Raw genomic sequence first — 27631 nt, forward strand, 5'->3', positions numbered from 1 at the left:
ATATCTCAAATAGCATTCTAAAGTATAATCGCTCAGTTCAGTCAGCTTCATCAGTTTCTCTTTAAATGCGTTTTTCTCAAAATTACATTTTTCAAATTCGCTTTAGTCATTACTAATTTATTGATTACTCGGACACAAACGATCCGATTACTATGAGTGTTTTCTGCATGTTCTGTATATAGTTCCCCATACCTACCACCCTACCAGTTTTTTAATCTAATCAAAAATCGGAAAATTTACTTTCATTTTAACAGCACCATTTAGTAAATTTTTTTGACCGTTTGCATTACACGGGCAATATCTTATTGTAGAGAAGTTTTTTTTACACTTCATCCATGTAGAAAGCCGGACACTGCAGCATGGGATCATCTTTTTGTTTTAACGCCGTCATAAAACGCTTTTAACTCGAGAAATATTTAATTTCTGCTTCAAAAAATTTACTTTGTATTTTTAAAATATGTATAAATATACACTTAAAACTTTAAAACAACTGACACAGTTCGTTTTTTTTAATTAGATTAGACCCAAATTTAACATTACCTCTAGTTTTCCAGTGATGGCGACATTATAACCGAACCACATGTTTCAAGATAGAAAACAAATTCAAATGGATGAGCTGAAACTTCAAGGTAGGTTGCACGCGAACGTGAATAACCAGGCTGGTTCCACGCCAGAGTTGTAACAGCCATATTATATTTGAGTGCAGACCTTTTTCGAGTTTTACATATAAAACCTCACTATAACAAAAGCTTAGTAGAGTTTTATCTTCGAAAATCCATACCATAACCTAAAGTCTTCTTAAGATTATGGAAGTATTGTATTGTATTAAATTTAAAATTGGCTAGAACATTTTTTTTCAAGGGATCATTTAAAAGAAAGTTCGATTCGACATAACCGCCATAATAATATTGGAGATTATTTCCATGATGTATATATACTTGAACTCGGCTGTGCCTTTAAAAGTTAATTTTTTATTTTACAAAAAAGTTTAAGATTATTGTATTTTTTTACCGCTACTCATATGTATATGTAAGAGTATATATACACCTTATAACATTCCATAGACAATCCCAATGCTTATATAACTTTGAGTACTTACCTATTACGTACACTTCTAAGCGGAACAAATAGAGCGAGCTCACTATTGAGTTCACAATCTAACGCACATATCAACTTATTGTTTGTATATATAAGTTTATTTTATAATCATCAAAAGCTTACGCATGTGTAAGCAAATAAGTAATCGAAAACAAAGTCCCTCTTTAAATTGCAAATAATATGCGATAATAAGGCGGGGATAGGTATACTTATGCAAAGCAAAGTGAAAGGAAAGGTGTGTGCAGGGATATTAAAGTGAGTAGGGCCTGTGTGAGTGAATATGTGTATGTTTATTTTAATTTAAAAGTCACTCTTAAGGCCAATATATATTTGTATATATACAATATTCGTACTCTAGATATATCGAATCGCATTACGCGGAAGTATATAATATAGAACTATACTTGTTGTATTTCCCGAAGTAGTACCGAAGTAAACTGGCATCAATCGTTGCGTGGAAAGTCAGCTGGGCGTTCGACTTGACTGAAGTATGGAAGCCTATTTATCTTATCGAATGCTGATGTTTGCTATTGAAATCGCTTCATAGTCTAAATCAGCAGACCAACAGAACCTCTGGTGAGTGATAGGTTCACAAGCTACAGTTTGGTGCAAAGTACTAGAAACATAAAATTCCTTTTTTGATATTCTGCAAATTTTAAAAATTCAAATTTGTTTGATTATAAGATTTTGCTATGTGTATATGTTTATTAGGAAAATTACACTTAGGTAAAAAGTAAAAATAACGTATTGCTTTAATCTCAGAAAATTTTTTGTCATACAAGAAAACATTGGTTTTTTTTTTAAAATTTAATTTCTCTTGAACACCTACGATAGTTTTATGCTTGCATAAAGCTTCATCGTCGTTGCTTCTTTTAAAATATTTATATCGGTTCCCCAATTCCATGAACAGTTTAGCGTCAAATGGTTAGCCGTGGTGGTTATACCAATAAAATACTTTTTCATTAATAATTGTGATGACTTCTCTTTCAAATAATGCAATTGTACAAGGTACTTGTATAGTCAGGGCTTTTTATTTTTTTTTGTCTTCATTAAATTATATAATAATAAAGTCATATGTAACTAACCTCTAGTTGGTGTAATTCTCCCGTATTTTTATTGGTATTACAGCTACTTCCAAGACCAAGAAAACCTTAACAAAGCTTCAGGGCGTTCTACAATCTATGAAATCTTTCATTCTCTCAGAAATTAACTGCTCATACTCACTTTTCGGCAAGGATTGATGAAAAATTATTTACTACCTCGGGGAAATTTAACCAAAATAGTGCTATTGGCGTCAAAACCAATAATCTTGGTCCTCAAATTGCAAAATAATACAAATATACCATAATGTCTAGTCTAGAGTCTACTGTTTATCAAGTAGCACTTTGTATGTAATTTTTAGCCGAAAAATAGCGGTTATCTTAATGTTACTTCGATCGATGTAAACGGGATTCCACATGGAGAAATTAGGAATCGTTTAAAAGTGATGAACGTCGAACGCGATAAATTTAATTAATTAATTTTAATTAAGTCGACATCATAACTCTCAAAATGTATTAAATGAGAAGAAGAAAATTTGGGGTAAATTAAAAAAAACTCGTAAAGGTCCTTGAATGAAGTGTTTGCCATCAATTGTAAATTAAACTCTAATATTGTTCGAATATAATCTAAATGTTTCGGGAAAAATGTTTTTCAAACTTTGCTATGTTAGGACGAAGTTGGTGTAGGGATTTACTGTACAGAGTTAAGCATAAGGCAGGCTTTTAGGCTGCCGAACCATTGCAGTATATTTCAAGTAAAGATTTTTGCTATTAGGAAAGCCGCGGAGCTAGTCTCCAGTGCATTAGCAGGCAACCCCAAGTTACCATCTACGTAGACAGCAAGCAGCAATCAGTGTAATAATCTCGTTTCTCATATCTGTCATGTGTCTTGGGAAGCAGGACAGCAGTAGAAACGCCAGGAACGCGACTTCAGTTCTACTGGGTGCCAGGTCAACAAAGGCGTCGATGACAATGAGTCATGGTGCTGGTCCACTCTCGATTAAAGAGACTGTAGGAACATGAATGAAATACGCGCTGATCACAGTCTGGTGGAGGCACAAGCCTGCAGGATGGGACTGACAGATTGAGATGACTGCAGGAAATATCGCGAGCAAGGTTCCAGGGAAACATGTGCATCTCGTGTGCACTTATCCGGTACTAGCAGGGCAACGCTTCAAACATTCGTGTCAAACGCTGGTGGCATCCTGAAGAATGACTACTTCTCATGAACTACCTAACGGCACTCCATCTGGCATCGCTAAGGACTAAAACTGGTCTATGCGTGTTTTACGAGGCTACCAGGCAAACTTATGTGATGCGATGTTATACCGTGCTATAAAATCCCATTTTTAATCTACATATATCTCCTTAGTGCTCACGGATCTCTGCTTATATAGATTTCTTCTTTTTCTGTCCGTACCTATTTCGCTGGCCGTGTGTGTACAATACATAGGTCTGTTTTGACCGATAAATGCTCTTATAACTACATAAGCATACACAAAGGGCGTAAGAAAATAAACTTATCATTGTTATTATGACATATTTTACTTGCTTTATTAATTTTTTTGTTGTTATTGAGGTTTTATTGCATGAATAACTAACCGTTGAAGTGGACATAAATACAAGTGTATTTATATTGGACATACTTATACATATATACCTACATAAGCATATGTTTGTTAATAAAATAGTATACAGTATTCATTGTGTACATATCAGTAAGCAGATATGGAGTTATACACAAATGAAGTATAGTTAAAAAAGCAACGCAAACGCAATAGTCTATACTCGTAGAGCTTTTGAGTGTCTGATAAATATTGAACAATTTGCAATTCGAAAATCAGCGCTGAGGCACATTTCGTAAAGTAAACTGGCGAAAAAAAACTTACGGAGCTAGCGATAAAGGTTGAACAATTGAGTTAGCAACAAAATAAATCTGTAAAAAAAAAAATTAATTAAATATAAAATTGCAATTTGTGGATAAGCAAAATGTAGTTTAATTAATTTTTGTAACAAATTAAGTCTGATGTTTGCCTGCAACAATGTCATATATGTATTTCATTAATAGAAGGTGCGTTCCAAAGTAAACAAGACGGTAGAAGTCGCACGGTGCCATATCAGGTGAATACGGGGAGTGCTTGATTGTTAAAATGTGATTTTCGGTCAAATAATCGGCCACAAGCGTCGATCGATGAGACGGCGCATTATCGTGCAACAAACGCCAACTTCCATCTTCGCGATATTCGGGCCGAACACTTTGAATACGGCGCACCAAACGCGTCGTTTGGCCGGGTGGAACAAATTATTTGTGGACAATACCCTTGGAATTATAAAAACAAATCACCATTGTCATCACTTTTGAAAACTCCAGGCGCGATTTTTTGGGTTTCGGCTTATTTCTCATTTATGTCCTCACGACCACTTTGAAAACGTTGAAACCACTCGTGCACTCTGCTACGGGATAGGCAATCATCGCCATAAACTTTTTTCATCAAAAGTTTTACCAATTTTTAAACAAAATTTAATGTTGGCTCTTTGTTCGAAGCTCATTTTCGCACCGATAACAAAAACATACTGACACTTAAAACGCAATAACTTCACTTCCAATAGATGAAATGTCATGAAATTTTTACTGGAAGTCGATAAAGGATAGCAGATTCTAGCGCACTAGTCGACATATAGATGGCGCCACTAGTGTTTACTTTGTTACTTTTTTACTGTTTACTTTGGAACGCACCTTGTAGTTTCCTCTCGTTAGTGACCACTTTTTATCACGAAATTGTGCTCATTTTAATGTTAGTGTATCAGAAAATATTTGCGTTATCAAAACCCTACTCATTTTTGGGGATTTTCCGTAGAATAAAGCTGTATTTAATTTAATTTACAGCGATTGCCTGCAGTAATCAGACTTTGGACTAACGGTATATTGATTTATTTTGCTAAAATTATCAAGCTGTCTTATTCAGCACCTAACCTTTGCTTTAATGCAAATTTAATTTATAGAGGGTTGGTAGAATCACAATTTACTAATATTAATTAAATATAATATATTAATACGCTTAGAAAATCGGCACAAATTATTTAAAAACATGTTGCAGTTTTAATTTTGCTAATTAAAGCAAAATGTTAGTATAAATTTCAGTAGTGAATCAAGTCTATTATGAAATACAAAAATTGATTGATGGATTGTTGTCGAGAAAGAATTCAAAGTGCCACGCCCTAAACCCAATTCTTCTTGTATAAGACATAATTGGACCCAGTAGGGTCTTATATATCTCTCATAAACGTTCGAACTGAGTTGATTTAGCCATGTCCGTCTGTACATACGCAAACTAGTGTCTCAGTTTTTGTGGTATCGATCTACAATTTTGCACAGGTGCTTTTCTCTTTTTTAGGTATTTTAGCTTTGGTGCAACCGATGTTAACGTTTTTTCTTATTTTGTTTTTGTTGTCATTTTTTATTAAATGGAACACATATTTTTTTATTAAAAAATATTTTACTTTAACATTTGTAACTATTTGTACTTACAAAATTTATATGTTTTAGTAAAAAATGGTAATAAAAACAGGATATATACATACATACATACATATTTTTTTAAATATAACATTTTTTTAAGATATTTCACATATATCATCTATTTGTCATATTATTTTGATAGAGATAGGAAATTTTATATATAACAAAAAAAAAATATTTTAAATATGTGTATTCACCTTTATAAAAAATTAAATAATTTTGGCAATTAAAATATGATTAAAAAACAATAAAATTAAAATAAAAATTTTATACAAAAAAAAAACCAAATAATTTTTGAATATGAAAAAGTAAATAAATCTTACTTACGGTTATAACTCGTAATTGTACGACACACAAGAATGTAGTAAATCTTTTATAAGACAGTTTTTTTACGTAATAAATGACATTTTTTTATCAATAAATATTTAACAATACTCCTATGATTTCAAATTGTTGTATTATCTCTTTCAGTGTTCGTTGTTTATGTTTTGAATCTTATTAAATTTTTTAAATTTTTATTATGATTATTGTTTTTAATTATTCTTTTATTTTACACATACTTAAATTTTATTATTTCTTAATCTACTGTTTTAATGTAAATATCTGTAATAATCTAAATTTTTTTTTAATAAATAATTAAATTTTTTAATTATTTGTGGCTTAACACTTAGATATGGTATATAAATCTCAATTTTCGTGTATAACTTGTAGCAGTTACATAGACGTTTATAGTATATGAGTGTGTTCACTACTTTCGCCTACATAATTTCATTTGTCAATATTTCATGTCATTCATTATCTTTGTCGTCATTTTGCTGTCCATTTTTCTGCCTATCTATGAACGTTTCAATAATTATTGACTTAATAAACCCTTACAGCCTTAAAAATTAAATGAGATTATTTTATCAATCAAACATATGTTTGCATGCATATACAAACACACACACTCGCGCATATAGAGACACGCAATCTGTCGACGACAGAACACTTGAACACTTTCAGATAAGCCCCATTTATTTATGGATTTATTTTAACTATTAAGTAGACGAGTATTTTACAAGTTATCAAACTATCAAGTCGGTTATGAAATACAAAAATTAATTGCCTGATGGTTAGCGAGAATGAAGTTAAAGTGCCACGCCCTAAATCAAATTCTTCTTGTAAAAGACAATGCTAGACCCAGTAGGGTCTTCTCAGTGGCTAATGTTGTTGTTTTCAGTCATATATGGTATAAAGTGGATCATATACTTTAAACTCTTCCCTATTGTTGCAATAATCCGATTGGTTTAAGACTAGTTCTTAGATCCGACACTAATTGTTTTTATTTTTTAGACTTTTAGTATACTTGTATATCAACATGGTACTTTAATTCTCTGAACTTTATCATTGATTAAAACAGCCCGATAAGGACTAACATAACACATGAGTGCAATGGTTGCTTGAGCGGAAATAAAATCTTTTGTGAGTCTGGCAGCAAAGATATTTCTACTTAAAATATTAACAAATTCGTATTGAGTCTATCAAAAAAGAATGTCGAAAGTCCCTGTCAACTCTCTACGCCTTTAGTTTCCACCATCCTGTGGCTGTTAAAAAGGTGAAATGGGCGACTCACGCGAGTCAAGTTCTCTATGGTCGCACGAGAAAGAGAGAGAGATTGCAACAAAAAAAATATATTTTCAAAAAAGAATTAGCTTTGGCAGAGAAAGATGATAGTTTATAGAAGCACAAAATCTTGAGGAGTTGTAAAAAGAACAAAGTACTATCTTAATCCAAAAAATATGGTTATTTGTTATACCGCTTTAGTGAGGTATCCACAAATTCTCTTGTAATCGATTCAACTGCACAACTTTGCCGTTTTATTCAAATGTAGATAATAAGGCAAGAAGGAACATACGCAGCAAGGAAATGTCATATTTAATTTAATGTTTGAAACCTAAATTTAGTGGGTTTTTACAAGATAGTTTCGCACTTTCTTTTCAAACATATTTATATACTTTCACATAAGTATGTTTTAAAATAATCTTATATTTTTATACGAGTTCAAAAAATACAACAAATATGTTCTTCAATGCTGAGCTTAATCATTGCTTAAGGTCAAGGTTCAAAGTATACGAAATAAAAGAAATTGAAGGTATAACGGTTGTTTGTATCACCTAAAACTAATCAAGTTAGATATAGGGTTATATATATAAATGATAAGGATGAAAAGACGAGTTGTAATCCGGGTGACTGTCTGTATGTCCGTTCGTCCGGAGAGATATCTTTATGAAACTTGGTAAAAATATTTCTTGGTACCGTAAGACGGTTGGTATTGCAGATGGGCGTAATCGGACCACTGCCACGCCCACAAAACGCCATTAATAAAAAACAAATAAATTGCCATAACTAAGTTCTACAATAAGATACAAGGCTGGTATTTGGCACACAGGATCTGATTAAGAAGGGGCATCTGCGGCTAAAATTTTTTAAGTGGGACTGGTTCCGCCCCTAATAGGTTTAATGTGCATATTTCCTAAACTGCTAAAGCTATAATCACAAATGTCCCTAAAAACAAATGCCTTTAGACATGACAACTCCACCCACTCCCCATATAACGGCACTGTTAAAAACTACTAAAAGCGCAACAAGGTAAGCAGTACACACGACAGAGACATTAAATTTTATTTCTGAGATGGCATGAGACGCCTTTAAAGTACTCGCGTTAAAAATTAGACAGTGGGCGTGACATCGCCCACTTTTAGGTGAAAACCCATATCTTGGGATCTGATTAGTCGATTTCAACCAAATTCGGTACATGACAGTCGATGTGCGAAAATGGGTGAAACCGGATTACAATCACAGCTTTTTCCCATATAACACCATTTTAAATTCCATCTGATTCTTTCACTTTCCACTATGCAATTCTAGCAAAATATATAAAGAATTCTTAAACGAGATTGCCGTTTGACTTTGCGAGTGTATAAAATGTTTGGTTACATCCGAACTTAGCACTTCCTTACATGTTTGAATTTAAATTCTAGTTGAAAAATAGTCTGTTTCGGTCTTGTTTATTTCCAGCAAAGAAATTCTAGTCGTTAACTGTTTACGGATTAGATAAATTTGGCTACGAAATTTAAAATGTATACAGTATTTTTTGGAGAAGTTCCTTGCAAATTATTTGCACTCTTCTGTAGAGTGATGATTTTGAAAAGGCCTGTCAGTTTACACTTGTTAATACGTTCAGCACAAATTTTCTATTTACTTCGATATACATTTCTTATTGTGTGTATTCACGATTATTGTCCAATACATGTATATTTAAATAATTTCGATGTAAATGTGTTGATTATTATAAATTATAAAACCAAAATGTATCAAAGAAAATATGTCGAGAACATCGCTATTACTTATTAAAGCAGCTGTGGAGGTCATAAAGAAAACAATTGCATTAACTATTGCATATATACGAGTATATACATAGGTATATGTGTGTATATAGCGGTACATGAGCATGAATGCATTTTAATAATTCCATAAGCTTACATACAAACGGATAAATATATGGTACATATACATATGTACATAATCATCGCTGAAAGTTACTCATATGCATATTTATAAATTGTCGAGATTACAAATATATAGTCAATAAAATAAATCAAAGTGCATTATAAAGTATGAATATATTTGTAAACGAAATATATCGACTTCTGCTTGTGGTTATTTTATAGAATTTAAGACAAAGTCAATTTCAAAAATTTTAATCAAAGTACTTATGACCATATATACATATACATTAGGGCGGGTAAACAATTTTTTTTCACATGTTACTCTGAAAAATAAGTTCTTAAACACCTCTTAGAAATTATCTCCAAGTATGAGCTCCTAATTGTAACCGACACGTCCTCCTCCTAACAGTTTTTGATTTTTTTCTTATTATCAGTTACAAAAATTCCAAACTCGCTTCCAACAACTTGCAAAAATATCTCGTTTCATAGATTTTGTAGGAAATTTAATGCTCTACAAAGAGATCTCTCACGATTGTTTGTGTAAACCTAACCGTTTAAAAGATATTAGGGGTTAAAGCTTGATTATTTTAAAGCATTTTCTTGTGAATTTTATAACTCAATGAAAAAAAATATCATTTTAAATTGCAAAACTCATAGCTTTGTAGGAAATTTGTCTAAGAACCTATTTTTCAGAGTACCCACACAAAAAAATATTCGTTTATTTTGACCAACCCTAATATACATACATGCATACATATATGTATACATAAACGAATTTTTATTTATATAAGTGCAATTAGTATTAAAGTAGTTTAGTATATATTATTAGTTAATAAAAAATATAAAATTTATTTCCTTTATTTTTGAAATTATTGCGAAAAAGTATACTTTAAAAAAAATAATGGGTCAGATAAAAAAAATCTATATTTGATATTTTTTAATTTTTTTACTTTTTATTTTATTTGTTGTTTAATATTTTTCACTTTGACAGTTTGTAATGTCTAAATCAGCTATGATAATGTGTTAAAGAGTCGCACAGGGAGATTTCGAGTAGATTATTTAGCTTGAAATCTCCTCCGTAGCGAGATTAATAAGAGAAATCTTGCTGAATCTAGTAGACTAGTGAGATAAGGCAAAATCAGCCAAAATCTCGTAATTAAGTCTCGGTGGGAATATGGTATAAGTCGTTTCGGCTATGGATCAGCTTTTTAACAAAAACAAATAATGATCACTGGTTTCGGTTGTTTTTCATTTTGTTGGTATTTATATAATTTTTTTACTTATTCAAATTTTTTGTACAATTATTTATATACTTTTTCTTTTTACTGAAAAGGAACACATTTTATTCTTTTTATATATTTTTATTTTATTCTAAATATAATATTATAATTTTTTAGAAAAAAAAGAAAATTGAAAATTCCTATGTAAATTATAAATAAGTTCTAACAAAATTTTTTATTAAAATACATATTTTGTTCTGAAAACTCCAAAATTTGCTTAACAAAAATTAAATACAAATTTTTAAATTTTTAAAACAAAAATGAATTTTTATTAAAATTTAAAAAAAAAAAATTTTTTCCATGGACTTCTCAATTTTTTTTATTTCCAAAAATTATAATAAAATAAAAAATCCATCTATTGTATATATATATATTACTATACCAAAGGTCTATTGTTAGAACTTAAAAAAAAAATTTTTAGAAAAATATCTTTTAATTAAATTTTAGAAAAAAGTTATGACTTCAGTTTTAATAAGAATTATATTTAATAATTAACTAGGATGCATGTTGTTTTTAATGAGAACCTAGAGTTAGTTTAAGCAGTTTTAGTTAAAACTAAAATAAAAAGTATTCAAAACATTAAATTACAATAATTTTTTTTGTATGATTGCATAATAAAACACGTGGTTTGTGTTGGAAATACTTAACCTCATTTTTATGTATAATACAACAAAAAATATAAGCAGTATACAAAAATGTTTATAGAAAAATTTTTAATTTCGTTTTTATAAATTTGTATTAAAGGTATTATATATTATTCTGAAATAATTTTAATATATCTATATACATATATAAATACCGAATTAATTTTAATTAAAGAAACATATATTATATTATAAGTATATCTTTGCTTTCTAGGTTTCAATATGTCATTTATAGAGTGTTATAGCCGGATTTTTCAATACTTTTTATATATTTTTCACAACTTAAATACTGATATTAAATTCACACATCAGCGTTTTAGCATAAATAATATTGTAAATTTGTGAAAATTATTTAAAAACTTTCAATGCGAGAAGGTCAGTAAAGTATGAAACACAAAATAATTGCTTTGTCTAGCGAATTTAAGTATTTGAATCTAATTATTAGTCACAAATTATTTTCAATGATCTTAAAAAAATTTAAGTATTTTTTTTTTTATATTGGTCTTAGTTGCACTACATACATATAATATATTCGCCTCTACAAATATCAATAATTTTTTTTTTATTGTATTTTACAAGAATAGCGTAAATTAAAAAAATTATTAATAAATGTTATTGAAAATGTAGATTATATAACTAAAATAAATGTAGTTAATTTTTTTTTATGTTTTTTGGTAAGTATATGTCATTTGTACAAGGTTATTTTATTTTCATTCAAAAAAATACCAAGCACGTGGCATTTTTGATGGGTAACTTTCCATAAATCAGTTTTACAAACGGTATATGCATTTTTTGCAATTTACTTTTCATATTCTTCACTTGTTACTTTGTTGCTTTTGATGAATAAGGACTCGGACGACATCTTTACCTGACAGTATTAGAAATGTATTTGAAAAATCTAATGCTGCCCGGTAAGATGTGAACAGACGTCCTTCCAATTTGGAAGAGGCGAGCAAGCAGCAGGCATTGAAAATTTCCACTTTTTATTTCTTCAGTTCAATTTAAATTATAATTTTTATAATTGATTTAAATTTTCACATGTTTTTGTTTCATATAACTTCACTTTTAAAAATCACATATTTTCACTTTTCATTCACTTGAAATCAACGTGCCATTAAGCATTTCACTGTTATATGCATTGGCGTGGGGGCGTGTCAGGAATAACGTGATTTTATCCAAGCCACCAATGCAATTTTAATTGTCATATATTAATAGAAAAAATAAAATTTTCTTACTTTTTTATGCAAATAATGTGGCGCCACATTCGCAACTCCACCCGTGCTGCCGCTCAATCACGGCACGTTCACTAACGGCGCCCGCATTCTTTTAAAACTAGAATGCTTTACTCAAAACCATTAAAAAAATAGACACAACACAATGAAGGAATCGCACAAATCATATTGCTGCTATTCCATGTCACAACTTACCCGAACGGAAAGGAGAAGCAGCAATAATTAAAATACACCACACATCATATACTACAACGAAAGTAGCCTGCGGTACGATCGGTATGCGATCGAAAATTCACCGAGCAATAGAATTCAAGTACAAACTCAGACAAGCGCCACCGAATAACTGAATAGGCGGAACACAATTGTTCTACTACACGCGGGCACGCAGGCAGGTAGCGAGCGAAAATTGATAGAAGCACCGCACCGCTGGGCGCTAAAGTCACTAGTGGAAAGCTAACTTAGGCGCTGCAGTAAAGTATGTGTGAGTATGTGCGTGCATGAGAGTGGGAGAGCGCGCGTACGTGTGAGCGAAGGGGTGTGCGCGCGTGTTGGAGCCGTACATGGAGCAATAGGAGAACGCGAGCGCAGTTATAGTTGGACACATGCATAGAAAGCAACAAGAATCGCGTATGGCACAAGTTGGGCAGAAAGCGAGTGAGCGGCGTGTAGGGCGCAGCAGCAACGCTACGATCGACCATGCGATCGCCTGCTCAGCCAACTAAACGCCCGCTTCTCAGCAACTTTAGTTAGGGCACGATAAAGCGCATGCTTACGTCGTTAATCATATTCATGGCGCTGTTGATGATGATGATCGTGGCTGGAGCTAATTAAGTGCTATTTATTGGTCATACTACTATTGAACTACTCTGCTGATAACGCAGCGTTCGATGATGTGCATTCGCGTCAAATGTGTGAACATGACAGTGCGCGATTTTCGCTACTTGATTTAGCGAATATTCCTGAAGCGCTGCGGTGACGTTGTGTCGTCCGCGCATTTGGTTGGCGTGTTAAAAATGTGCTTTCTTTAAATGCTTTATCAAACAACAATACACATTCTCATCTATTAATATGTGTGTATGTAAGAGCGTACTGTGTTTGCGCTTAACCTATAATTTTTATTTGATTTATCATCCATCGTATTTGTTAACAATTTCAGCTTACGGGCAAAATTTGTGCGTCAAGTGTTTGACCCCCCTAAATCATTTAGTGGTCATCGCATGATCGCATGTTGTTTTTGATAAATAGCTGGGCTCACGGGGCAAGCGCTGTTGGGCTTAGAAATGCATTTGCATAAAAGGGCGGTCTCTACTATTTAATAATTTTCATTATTGCTGCGCTTTTTTATTATTGGCACTCCTGAAGTATGCTGTATTGACACGTTTCGATTAATGATCGGAAATTACTGTTACAACGTAACAGAGAATTTTGTAAGATAGATTTTTGTTGTCATTTTTGTAATATTTTATCGATTATATTATATATTAATAATAACGTATGTAATTTATGAGAAAAAAACATCGGGTACAGAAGTTGCGCTGCCGGTGTGATATGTTAAATGTATAAATTCTAACTGGTTTAATATGGTGATTTGTTTGCTTTGATTTGACGTAGTTAAATTAAATATTAAAATTTTTTCACAAAATGTTATTTTCAAAAACAAACAAAAAAACAAATTTTTTACTTTAATATTTATTATACTAAAATAAATTTTGTTATTGTAATTTAAACCCGATTTTAGTACATTTGACGTCAGTCCGGAAAACTCGGGATTTTTTACATTAATATTTTTATACTAAAAAAAAATTATTATATTAATTTTAAACCGATTTTAGTAAATTTAACATCAACTCCGGAAACTCCGAATCCCGAATTGTTTTTTTACGATTGTGATATTCAGTGGTTAGGTTAGATTATAATGGCTGATTGTAATATACATTTTGCTTTATTTTTAAGTGGGATAGCACAAAACTAATCTAAGCGTTTTTTCAAATAATTAATTTTTTATAACTATAAAAATTGTCTAAAATTTCTTCATTGGTATAACTGAACTTTTTTTTATTATACATACATATATAATAATATAAAATATGTTATAGTTTTCTAAATGAATGAAGTGTAACTCGTTCTTTTCAAACAAGAATATGGTGCTAAAGTTATGTTTTCACGTGTTATTTGATTCTTTTTATAAAAGCCTACAGAAAGCCTTATTAACTTTTTAGGGTCACAAAGCTTAACTTTTTAGATACACAGAATTTTTGTGTGTATGTCGCTTGAAAAATGTGTAAAAATACAGTAAATCTGTAAAGGTCTGGAAATTTGCGGCATACTATCTCCTAAACTCACCCGCTTCCTACCACACTGAATAACAACGCGCTTGAATGCTCCTTCTCAGCATCGACTCAGTCAATTAAGCTCGCAGCGCATACAACGCTTTAAACGCAGCATCATTAAACGCTAACTAAATATATTTGCACTGCTGCGAATTTTATTATTGTATTGTAACTGTTACTGTGACTCTTTTGACACTCTGCGCAGCTTTGTGTTTAACTATATTTGCCTTTCGAGTTGGTCAAGTGCAAACGCTTTTTATTAAGTGTTATGATAATATTAGCTCGCGCAATGTCGGCGCAATTAAGTGACTAGATGATACCTTTTAACACACGCAGCGCTTTTTATAAGTATATATTATATGTATATGTATATATATATATACACATATATATATATATATATGTATATGGTATGTAGATACAGATCTGTAGTGTATACCTTGAACTCGTTGCATACAAACTTTAAACGCCACACATAACTCCGTTTTTAATTATGACGCCTCAGCTGTTTATATATAGTTTTTACTATTGCGTTCTAAAGCTTAAATTATAATTACACTGCCAACTATTTTTAAAATATTTTTCCGCTACTATAAACATTTGCATATCCTTTCGCTTTAAAATGTCTTTTTAAGTACGCGTACGTCCGTTAGCATTTCCATAAGCATTTGAGCTGAAAAAATTTACCTATTTCCATATATATGATATAATATTTAATTTTTGTGCTTTTAAGTTTATGACTTGCCACTTTTATCTTCAAACGCTTAGTAAATTGTTGCTTTTTCTTACGTTAATTATTACTTTTTCAGACTTCACAAAGGGCACTGGGTTTAAGGTTCGCTACTGAAGGTGAAAATTCCTGAAGATTTTATGAATGCTAATTTGCTATTGTTGTCTGACCAGTTCTATACTATAAAGCGTTATTTACTTTTTACTGCTTGTCATGTTGGAAGTTATTAAAAAAACTATTATTTTTCTACTTTTCCAATATTTTTGCTGGCTTTTATTGGCGCTGGTAGCTCTAATACTTGTTAAATGAGTATATAAAAATTAATTTTGTGTGCGATTTGTTAAGCTCATAATCAATTATTTAGTCATAAATGATAGTCAAGTTACACGTTGTAACTTTGTAACGATGGGTTTGGCTTCTGGAAAGTTTCTAAGCAGATAAAGGTATGCGGTTTCTTTAACTTGAAGGGAAATTGATTAAGACGGCAAATTGTTGCTCTGTAAGTTTTTAAGTTATTTATTGTGGAGATATAAGAAAAATAATTTCGAAAAAATATATGAAATATTATACTTATTTATTTTGAGATACGGTTGATTCCAAATTACAAAATGTTTGTTGGAACTACTACAAAAAGTTTTCGAAAGGTTTTTTGGAAAACTATGGGCAGGCTATGATATGGAAGAAACCGTTTCCATAAAAAATGTTTGGAGAAAATCTATGAAGTAGCTAGACATTTTTTGGTTAGAAGTCGAAAAAATTTCAAATTTCAGAAGTGATATTTTATTTTTTCTCGATTTATTGCGAAAATTGTGAAATTCATGGTATGCTTAGTGAAGTAATAACTGAATAAAGGCATACAGAACGAACATATACAACTCGTGACAATTTCAGAAAGATAATATGATAGACTGTTCAAAAGAAGGATTGCTGTAAGCCAGCCCACTAAGTGAACTGGTGGCGGGATCAAAGTGTCCATAACAAGCGCTATTTGTAACTTTTTCAAAACATGTTCTAGAATGAATACTACTGAGACTTTCAGAAGTGCATCATTAAAAACTGTAAGTGGGGCAAAGCTCTTTGTAAAATGAATACATATTTTTAACCATTGCAGTAAGCAAAACCACTTAGAAAAGTTAGATAGAATAAATGTTTTCAATAAATAACAAAGTCAAAGCAATCCAGAGCTGATAAGCTTAGCTAGTTTATGGCTAATAAGAGGAACTTAAAATGAGAACGTTTAGAAGATTGAAATAGTTAAGTGACCTTAAGTGTAACTGATAATTACTAAAAGAAATAGGCGCCTGTTACTCGGTAGAATACTCCTGCAAACAAGTATAATTTATTAAAGTGCTTAAAATCCGTTGTTTAACTATAATATAGCAATTAGCGTGTATACATAATAAATTTATACCATTAATAACTTAATTATATTCACCTACATCTATTTTAGAAAAACGTTCCACATCGTTAAAAAAAAATGTTATAAATATACACGCTTAAAATGCATTCATATTAGAGTCTCATACAAAAGAAACTATGTCTAATTGATTGGAACTATTTTTCAATGCTCTTAATGCGACTGCATAAATATTGAACTTTGTTACAGGGTTCTATTCTTATGTAAACTGAAATGTGTGAAAAATTGATGACATGCTTAATAAAATGTGTGAGAATGAGTCTATAGATATTTTAAAACAACTATTAAAAATGAATATAATGTGCTAATGCATTTCGCAGGTGTGATGTTATAGCAATAAAAGAAATACCTATATAAACATATTTCCAATCTTTCAGACTGTAGACATTATAGCAATGCATAAAAAACGTTATGGAATATTAAAATTGATAATAGTTTGTTAAATTATCCTCAAGGGTGGTTCACTTGAAAAATTGATTTGACTGAAAATAGCTCAAAATGATTGGAAACGGAATCAGAAACTAATTACTGGAAATCGCTTATTTAAACGAGTGTTTTTTTCTACTTCAAGCTAACTTGTATAGTGTTCTTTTGCAAACCGTTAATAAGTAATGCTTTTATGAAAAATTATTTAAGTGATGGGCATCAGCGGTTAATGAGTATTATTTTAACTATTTGCAGGGCTTTTAAAGAATAAAAATGGTTCGAATTGAGTTGAGTATTGAAATTATTTAATTTAGCGTGGGCTCAGTGGTGCTTAAAATGGTATAATGAAACTAAATTCGTACAGAATTATAGTTTTTTTTGGAATTCATCTATAACAACATAACATTAAATGGTATAACGAATTACGTTAAAGAAAGGACTTAATAGCTACTCAGTGATACATAGAAATGTACAACAAATCTGAAATATTAAACTAAAAAAAGGCAATTAAATTGTATACCTAGTTTGTGGCGAACAATCTTATCCAAAAACAGATAGCTGCATGTAATGTTAGCACGTTCTTGAAGAATTGGCGCAGCATGGCATGTAAATTAAGTATTTTTAGACAAACTATATCTCGTAATCGTTTGCGATGTAATATACTCGGCCATAGTTACTAGAAGTGATTTGTGTCCAGCCGCCGGCAATACGCGCTGCGAGCTTACCATTTTAGTATCTCGTCGTTTGTATCATTTCTCAAGTTTGCATGCGAGTTAACGCAAAATTGTTCCTTTCATAGACAATGTTTTTTTGGTTTGTTTGGGCGTAAACGTCACTTTCTTTCGAATTCGATTCGCCGGAAATGAGTCGAACACGTTACCGTTAGCCGTAAAAGGAAACGAAGCGTTAGCGAACGGGAGTGCTCGCATATTTTTGTGTATTCTTCGTACGAGTGTGTGCGTGAAATAAGTGGGCGCGACACAATACACCGCCACTCGAGCGAATTTTTGGGTAAATGTCAGCACACTTAACCGTTTTCGTCGGTTTCATTTTCGATTTCGCAGTGACGTCGTCGGCCGGCAACACTGTCGCGATTTGCAGGCGGTGCAATCCAATAAAAATATATAATAGGTATATAGTATAAGTATATACTTGTATAACGACATGTAGGCGTTAAAAGGCAGACACGTTAGTATTTTTTGCGGGCGCTATTAGTCACAATTTTCATCGATTTTAACAAATGAAAATTTTTTCTTAAATATATTTTTGGATTTTCAAACACTATTTATTTAAAAGTTATTTATTTATTTCTTTCAGCAGTTTACAAATTGAATTAACAGCCTTTTAACAGCGTCTCTGTATTTTTGTACACGTTTCCTGTTCCGCTTACTTATTTCTTCACACTTGAAACAAAGAAAAAGTTTAAAGAAGACGAGTAATTAAAGGAACGCTTCTGCTATAGTTTGAAGTTAGCACTTAATTAATTTGTTGTTTTTCTTGCTACAAAACTGTATGTTTTACTGCCTTTACTCTCAAAAAAAAAAATATTGTCCAGTCAACGCTTAGCGCCGCCAAGCCCGTCCAACGTTGAACACGGAGCACGAGCAACTGTAACGGAAAAGTGAAATGCCAAGACTGATTTGACTAATTCACGTTGCGGTACGGCGAAGCATGTGGTGCGCGGCGCGCATACACATGAGTCCACGAATCGCATACACGAACGCGCAGAGTCCAACGAGGCGCGCACACATGCACACTTGTTCAAACATATGCTGTCAATGTGAGGTTTCCTCTTCAGCGTTGTGAGAGTGTGTGTGCGTATGATGGGGAGCGCAGCGCATTTGTGGAGTAGCGACGCGCTGCTCAGCAGTAATGATAATGGCGATGATGACGACGGCAAATACGATGGCTTTGGTCAATACGGCAATTTTCGTAGCAGTGTCGCGTTGTTATTTTATTACACACATATGCATCGGAGGCATGTATGTTTGATTGTCGAATTATGCGTTGGCAGAAGTTTGGATTAGCAACAGCTAATGTTTGTCAACTTTAGAATCTATTGCATACGCTCGTAAACGCACTCGTTTATATGTATATATATATGAACACGCCGAATTTTTTATGGAACTGTGTGCACGTTTGTGACGACGAGTTGGTAACTTTACCGGCTGCGAATGGGAAATTCAATATACAGACATACCATGCCGAAGTATTCGAATGACTTTGAATTTCGAAGTGAATACGTCAGCGATTCTATCTCTAAAGTAAAGGAATTATGAATTTTAGCTATAGATCCGTCGGAAGAAAAGGAGCCCATATATTCGCCACAGTCAATGTCACTCAAAACTAAGAAGATTTTTTTGCCAAGCTTCAAAGAACTCTGAGGAATGCATGGAAAAACAATATAAAAGGTTTCAAATCGAGGGAGATTTTAGGTGCTATAAAAAAGATCAGAATATTATAGAGACCTTAGTTAACCTGCTGTAACACAGCCCTGTGCTCAAAGTATTACTTATTCTTCGGTCTCGCACAAGACAAAGCACGGTCGCTTCTAATTAATGCATGACATAATAATTTAATTTCCTTTAAAACCGGTGGAGAGCTCTGGTAATATAAGAATAGCTCTCAGACTCTTATGGAAGCATAAATTAAGTGTAGTGATATGTTAAGCTGCTTGAAATTAGTGGTTTGAGTTCGAGCTTGCTACTCTCTATGTGTTGGAGAGAAAAACGCGTATACTTACTTCAAAAGTCTTTGTATGAAAGGCCCATTATTTTGAAGTCGACTTAACCCTTTTTGGAAAATCTGCCTTAGGTATTTCAACATGAATGTCAATTGTCAATGTGAATTCAAGTTGTAAATATCTAAGGAAGGTTCTCCAAAGGTGTTATGTCGAAAAAAAATAATCTCTAGTAGCAATATCCGAAAGGTGACTTTATTGAAAATAGGTATTTGAAGATAATAGAATTTAATTGAAGTTTACGCCGCGACCTAAGGGCTATTGTGCACTCTCCTCTATCACATCCATTCACAAGGGTATATCGCTCTGCTGAGTTTCAGGAACTTGCTGAGGTATTTGATTAACTCACCAAAACTTTTAAATTACTATCCAATATGGTCCGCTTCTGTTTGCTTTGGAAGTAGAGTGCGAATCTAGAACATCCATAAGATTTTCGCTCAGGGAATTTCTAATAACTACATAAGTCACATCAGATTTATATTTTTTGGTCATACTGTACTCTGCGAGCTTCTTTATTGCAGAAAAGAAACCTGTTGCAGTATAGATTCAAAGTTTTGACATTAGATTAGTTTCGGAAACGTTGATTGAATCTTGTCTTTAGCGTTAATACTCCAGAGTTGCCATAATTCTTCACAACATTACTTCTACAGTACTTTTTTTTATCGGTATCAACTACAGTTCTACAACTGTTACAAAATTCCTGCTTACCCAAAGTACTAGCAAATGTTTGTCCCCCGCTTGGTACTTCCAACAACTCCAAACATTTAACGAACACATGTGTTGCACGCATACCAACGCAAGGCAGGCAGGGAGGCAGCAGAGCAGAATGCAGCAATTAAACCGGTACGCGATTAACGACAGTTCTTTTGGTGTGTATGTGTGTGCAATCTCCAGTTTGGCGCTCGCTGCTGTTGGCTCGCGCCTTCTTCACATTTTTCGCATACTTCTGCGTTACACATATACATACATACAATGTTTGCGGTTTCTGCGACTGCTCCCCAACCGCTGGCTGCTCAACGCTTGCCTGTTGCATCGCGCGTTGGCGCTCAAATACTTATTGTTGTCTCTGCTATATATATCTATGTATGCGTGCATGCAAGCGTACGCTGCTCCAATCAACTTGTTTAGCGGCGCGACTTTTTCATTCGCCCAGCTGGCACTCCCTAACTATCTCTTTCGTGCTTGCAACGCGCTCACATCGCATGCACTGTACCGAATCATTTGCTGTCGCGCTTCCACGTTGCGCCAACATGTTGGAACCGCGTGTTTTGGGTTGGAGCGCCCATAGTGGAGAGCACAATGTTGGAAAGAGCGAGTGCAGGCGCTTACAAATATAGACATACAGCTCCAGGGGGAGCGCATCTCCTGCGATTCCATTAGTTTTGCCGCTCTTAGCGTAATTGTATTGGTTAAGCGCTGCTCCCAAAGCGCTGCGCTTCCTATTTGGTTTGTCGAGCTAGCAACGCTAATGCGCGTTCACCACTACACACATGCAAAGCAGCAGCGAAGAGGTTCTCAGCTGCGCTGCTTTTGAACGCACCATCCGTTGGTTATTGTCACATACGCGTCGGCTCATTTGTAGGAAATGCCACCATCTTAATGCACACACGTGTAGGCATATTTACATATATGTATGTGTGTATGCCTTTATATGCGCTCATTTGCGTCTGCTGCTATATTTGCGTATTGCGTACGTGCACGTTCCATCAGCGCCGCGCTGCCTCCTGTATGCGTTTTACGCGTTTGCCGTGTCTGCCTAGTGCCAACATTGTTGCTGTTCTTTTCGTTGTCGCTCCGCTGCTGTTTTCACCAATTGTTGTTATTGCGCGCTTGCCTTTTCATTGCTTGCCTGTCCAGTGTCTGCGTTTTTTCTGCTATTTTACTTCTTTGACGTTGCTCAAGCCTGCTGCTGTCTTTTCAGATTTTTGTCGTTACCCGTCGGCACTCAATTTTTTCGTTATTTGGCTGAATATTTTTTTATTCATATGTACATATTCTCATTTGTGTACTTTTTTTTCTTTTTTTCGTGTCTCAAAAAGTTCATTTATCTTTTTCCCTAATTTTGCGTTGGCCTTACTGGATTTATTTGCCTTTTTTCGTTCTCTACTGAAATGTAATTATTTTCTCATAGTTATTAAGGCGCCTAGGAGTATACATACATACAAACAGTCAGAAGTAGAAATCAGCATAATTTTAAGCATTTGTATATCTTTTGGTGTACTTTGCACCCTTTGCAGGGGATCACCCTTACTTATAATTGTTAGTGCACACATTGAGCTATGCGAAAGAGTTCCATTGTTCAATAGAAATGCCCGTCGAGTTGGGAATGTCTGAAAGATCCTGTTTGAAATATTAAAAAAAAGTAGGCGAAAAATGCCAAAAACTGCAAGTGGCAACAAATTTATGGTTTCGAGTGATTCGGTTACTCGCCTAATAGCCTAATTTGTTGAGATAAATTGCTATCATATATGTATACTCTCATATGGAAGAAATCTGGTGTTCAAGGAATGTAATAAGATTTTAGATTGTTAAGTTGTTTTGAGAAAAATTGTCTTGAGTTGCTTGTTCTCAGTGTTAAGAATTCTTGCGCTTTAGCCCAAGAGGAATAGTTAGCTTAGATTTCAAACAAATTTTAACCAGATGCATAAATATTTGTACCCACGGAATACAATTTAAGCTCCTCCTGATATAAAAGAAATATACAAGTATGTGAATGTATTAATATTTGTTCGAGCAGTTGGCATTAAAAACGGCTTCGAGTTTTTCTTTATCGCATCTAAATAATTAAGACATTTTATTCAACTCTATTTTCGTATAGGGTAAAGTTAATTGAGGAAAATAATTGTTTCGATTTCCAACACAATAAACTCGACTCTAGCAAGCAACTGCGCAATGTGATTCTGATGTTGACATTCATATTGATGTCATTTGTTTTCTGGTAATAAGCTCACGAATATATTTGGCTCAAGGCCAGTCTTTTACTAGAGGAGTTATGCAAAAAAGGCTTAGAAAAAACCATGTCCGAACATTTCTCAATCTCTCGTTTCTGAAACACCCGAAATTAATCCCTTAAGAGGAATTTCAAGAATTGAATGACTACAACTCACAAGAGCTTTGGGCGGGGGAATCAAAATTTTCTATCCACAGACAGTATTACTTTCTTCTAAATAAATAAATATTAGTAAAAAATAATCATTGAAAATTTTACAGTTTTCAAAAGTTGTTATCTGTTCGAATTTCTGTGATGGACCATAACTTCCAATGGCAGAAGCTGCAAATCTCTTTTTAATTTATTTTTGTTGCTATATTAAACTCAATAACCAGTTGTATTCATTTGCATTGAAAGATATCTTCGGGCGTTAACGGTCAATAATTTCGCATAACAGTGAAAATTGTACGTATTTTATTGGTTTGGCATAGGTTACTCGTATATATATTCGTTTGTACGTGTTATACGTACATAAGTGTACGTATGTCCATTTTATACACAAAAAACATATTAATTTTTCGGCAAGGGTTTCCTTGCTGTCATATTCGTTTCTTTGTTACCTAAATGCCCCCGGCTAATGGGGTTGGATACAAAAAGTAAAATAATAATATTATATTACTCAGCGCCTGAGCTAATCAAATCGAAAATAAAATGAAACAAATTTATTGTTATTCCTTTATACTTTTCATCAAAAAGATTCGATACGATCTTTCAAATGAAAAATAAGTGTCAAATAAGTTGTAATTTACAACCGAACTTTATTTGCTTAGGATTTCCAAGTCCTTATTAGAAGTACATCAGTACATCAGAACTTATCAGTGTCACAATTAAAATTTCGTTCAAGCCTATTGTCATCTAAAATTTTAAAGGATGTTTGGTATGTTATCTCTTAAAATTTTGGCTGACAGTTTACTCGTAATCGGATGCTAGGTACTGACTCTGACTAAAACGCAAACATTTTTCGAATTTTTATTCTTTATACTTATATATAGTTCTTATTACTGGGTTTAAAAAGTTATATCGGAGTCTTATCGGATTTGTTTTACATGGAATGAAATCCACGCTTGCCTTGTCAGAAGCATGTAAAAGTGCATATGTTAAGCAACAGCCTTAAGTCATTTCTGAGGGTATATACATATTTATCACTTAATACATTTCAGAATAATATCAAATTCGGGGGAATAGTAAACAAGAGTGATCTCTTGCAAGTACTCGAGGCAGTGATAGATAATACTTTATGCTAGTCCCAAATTCGGAAATACTTTTGACGAATAACAGTTCTCGGACAAATTTGAGTCTGCTCTGATCAGCTAGGCCCGACTTTTATGGGAATAGAATATATGGTGGGATAAACTGAGCCTTAAATCTTAGAAACTAGCATTATAATAGTAACTGTAGGATAATTTTCACCCTTACTTAAATTTTATTAGTCATTAATAAATTAAAAATGGATGGATTAAAAACTATCTTCTATCACTACCTACGCTTCTTTTACCATTAATATGGTATATATTATAAATTACCTAAAGCATATCCAAACACCTCTCGAGCGTAAGAAAGAGTTTTAAAAATGGCTTCATCTCCACACGTCGGTCGTATTTTTTGAAGAGTTAGAAGGCTTAATAGCACAAACAGTCACCGACATTCCTCCCTTCCGTACTTACCGCCCTTATCAAACCAAATTTGTTAAAAGTAGTGATTTTGAGTTCTCTTAAGAATATTTCAAATATATTTAAGTTAATTTTTTTATTACTACAAAATATCGAGATTGGCAATCCTGCAAACCGATATCGGATCACTATAGTATATAGCTGACATACAAACTGAATGATCAAAACCAAGCCCTTGTGTCGAAAACTATTTTATTTGATCAGATATCTTCACGAAATTTAGCATAGATTATTTTCCAAGGCAACGGTACATTTTTCTATGAAACTGCTCAGATCGGACTACTGTAGCATGTAACTGTCTTATAAACTTGACTGATCGAAATCAAGTTCTTGTATGGAAACTTGTTTATTTGTGAAGGGTATTACAGTTCCTGTGCAGCCGAAATTAAGTTGTTTTCTTGTTTTTAAGATTTTAATTGCTTCAAGTGGTTTGCGTATGTGCAACTGTATTTTTATGCATCTAATTCGAATTAAATATTTTTTTGTTTAAGATATTTCAATTTCTTCTATACAAGTATGTGTGCAATTATTTATTTTACATTTTTTGCTTTTTGATTGAGTTGCCAATTTCACGCATTTCCCGACTGACAATCGTTCCGAGTGCTGCGGCATACCACAGAGTGCATCTAAATGCCGCACGCGTCAAGCGCAGACAGCTTAGAATGCGTTTTATGCGCAACTGTTTGTGACTGGCCGCTGCGTGGACGGGACGAGCGGCCCAGTGGTCACTAGACTGGCCAACAGACACACAAATACGCGGGTAAATAAATATGCAGATGCTTACAAATAGTTGTTTTTATGTTAACAGTATTATTAACGGTGCATAGTGCAAGATATAAAAGTGGAAAATAAACAAATAAAATGTTCAATAAAATACGGGCGAAACGCTGAGGTGGAGTACAGCCTTAAAACGCTTAATAAATATATAATATATATTTACATAGATACTTATATATTATATTATATACACAAGCATAAAGTTATTTAGTTGCTGCTTAGCTAAGTTTGCGCTTAATCGGCGGCGGTGGCGGTGGCGGCGCGGCGCGGCACACTGACACAAACATTTTCAGTCGCTTTGAGTCGCAAAGAAGACAGACAGATGAAGTGAATAGTGAAGAAAATGATAAAATTAGCATCAAATCAGTTGGCTAGCAGGCGGACAGTTGGCAGATAACAAACAGTCCCACATACAAGTACATATTTTGGACAGTAAATTCATATAAAACTGTCGTACGGGTTGCACGCGGCTAAGGCCGACCGTTATTGCTTGGGCTCACGCGTTAGGCGCACATATTGTTGTTGTATGACAATTATTATTTAATTTTCTGTTAAAAACTGCTTTGTTTTTATGTTATTTTTATAGCATATGCATATCATTTTATTCACATTTGCTGCGCGTATCATCCGCTTTGACCCATTTGCATTCTAGTGGCCCACTAAAGAATATATATATAATATCAGAAACGTATTGTATGTATTGTTTTTATCGGCAATTTATTCGAGCGCTTCCACTCTGAAAGATGAAAAACGAAATTCAATTTACGTAAAATTAAAAAATTTGTATCTATGAACTTGAACAAGGGGAAGTCGCTGGAGAAGAGGCACAGTGAGTTTTTTTTGCGAATAGTTCGAAGCTGAGAGGGAAGGCTGGAGGCGGTATTTTCTGTAAAGAGCTCGTTGTCAAACATAGTTTCAGGGTACCAGATCGCTGTAGCGTCTTCCAATCAGAAGTGGCTAACATTAATGCAACATTAGATGTAATGCTAGGAAGTGCAGCCTCTTTCAAGGTGGTGAGCATTCACTTTGACAGCAGAGCGACAATACTAGTGTTGAACTGCGCTCGAAGTTAGTAAAAGAGAGTGTCCCAATTACATCGGATTTGGAGTGAGCTGGATTTCTGTTTTCATATTTCGCTCTAGCGCAGGAGCTATGGTCCTCGCAAGAGATCCACTGAATTACTTAATGCCGCAACCGTACGAGTTTTCACTAGACATAGTTCAATAGGTTAAAAATCTTATCGGACGCAACTTTCAAAGAGTATGTTGGAAGGTGAGTAGTAAACATCATTCTCAAGCTTTTACAAAACTGAGGTTGAAACATCTACCCACAGAATGTAAAACTGACGCTACCATACCTAACTTAAAAAACTCACGTGACTTCTTCTAAACGAACTTTCACTAAACATAACGCCTTTATACACCGTTCGACTCTTGCTTTGTGCCAGCGCTCGTCTAAAAGCTTGAAAACTCATTACAAGTATTTTTGGGGAACGTCTTATGTTTCCACAACAAAGGCAACTCTGGAAATAGTTCGGATAAAAATTACGCTGCGCACCTTTTTTCATATGAGATCTTCGCGAGTATATCACTGTCAAACTCTGGAACCCTGGAAAGAACCATGCGAAAGCGACAGAGGCTGGCTCGATCCACATCGTTTACCCACCTCTTACTAAGGTCGTTATTACTTACTTACAGCAAGAAAATATTTATATCTTTCATACTAATTACATATATCGAGATACATTCCAGTACGATCCTAGAGGGTTGCAAAACAATAGTTAATTCAGAGGACTGGTAGTTCCGAGATTGCTATTATTCAAATAATTTTTTAGAAAGACTCCAAGCGAAAAGCATATTTAAAGTCTTTCCTTTGCTTAAAGTAAGCTTATTTATTCATCGAGCATTCAAAAATGCTGTGAGAAAAACAGAAAGTTATGTATGTAAATATAATATATATTATCCAGGGGAACTGCTTTTTTCGAACCTAAAAATTTTCCCACTGTTCTTTGTTACTTTGCAATTAAATTTTCTTAAATAACCCGAACAAATTAAGCCGAAAGTTTTTTTGCCGCAGCGGCGTAAAATAAAAGTAAATGAAAATAATAATGAGAAGTACTTCGCTCGTCGCTCTTATTTTTGAAGAAATTATTAGATTTTTTTGTTTTATAATGAGGAAACTGCATTTATTTAAGTCAGTTGTTAAAAAAAAAATGAATATTGGCCAAGATTTTCTTCCAATTTGCGGTGT

This window comes from Bactrocera oleae, chromosome 4, assembly GCF_042242935.1.
Source record: "Bactrocera oleae isolate idBacOlea1 chromosome 4, idBacOlea1, whole genome shotgun sequence".
NCBI lineage: Eukaryota > Metazoa > Arthropoda > Insecta > Diptera > Tephritidae > Bactrocera > Bactrocera oleae.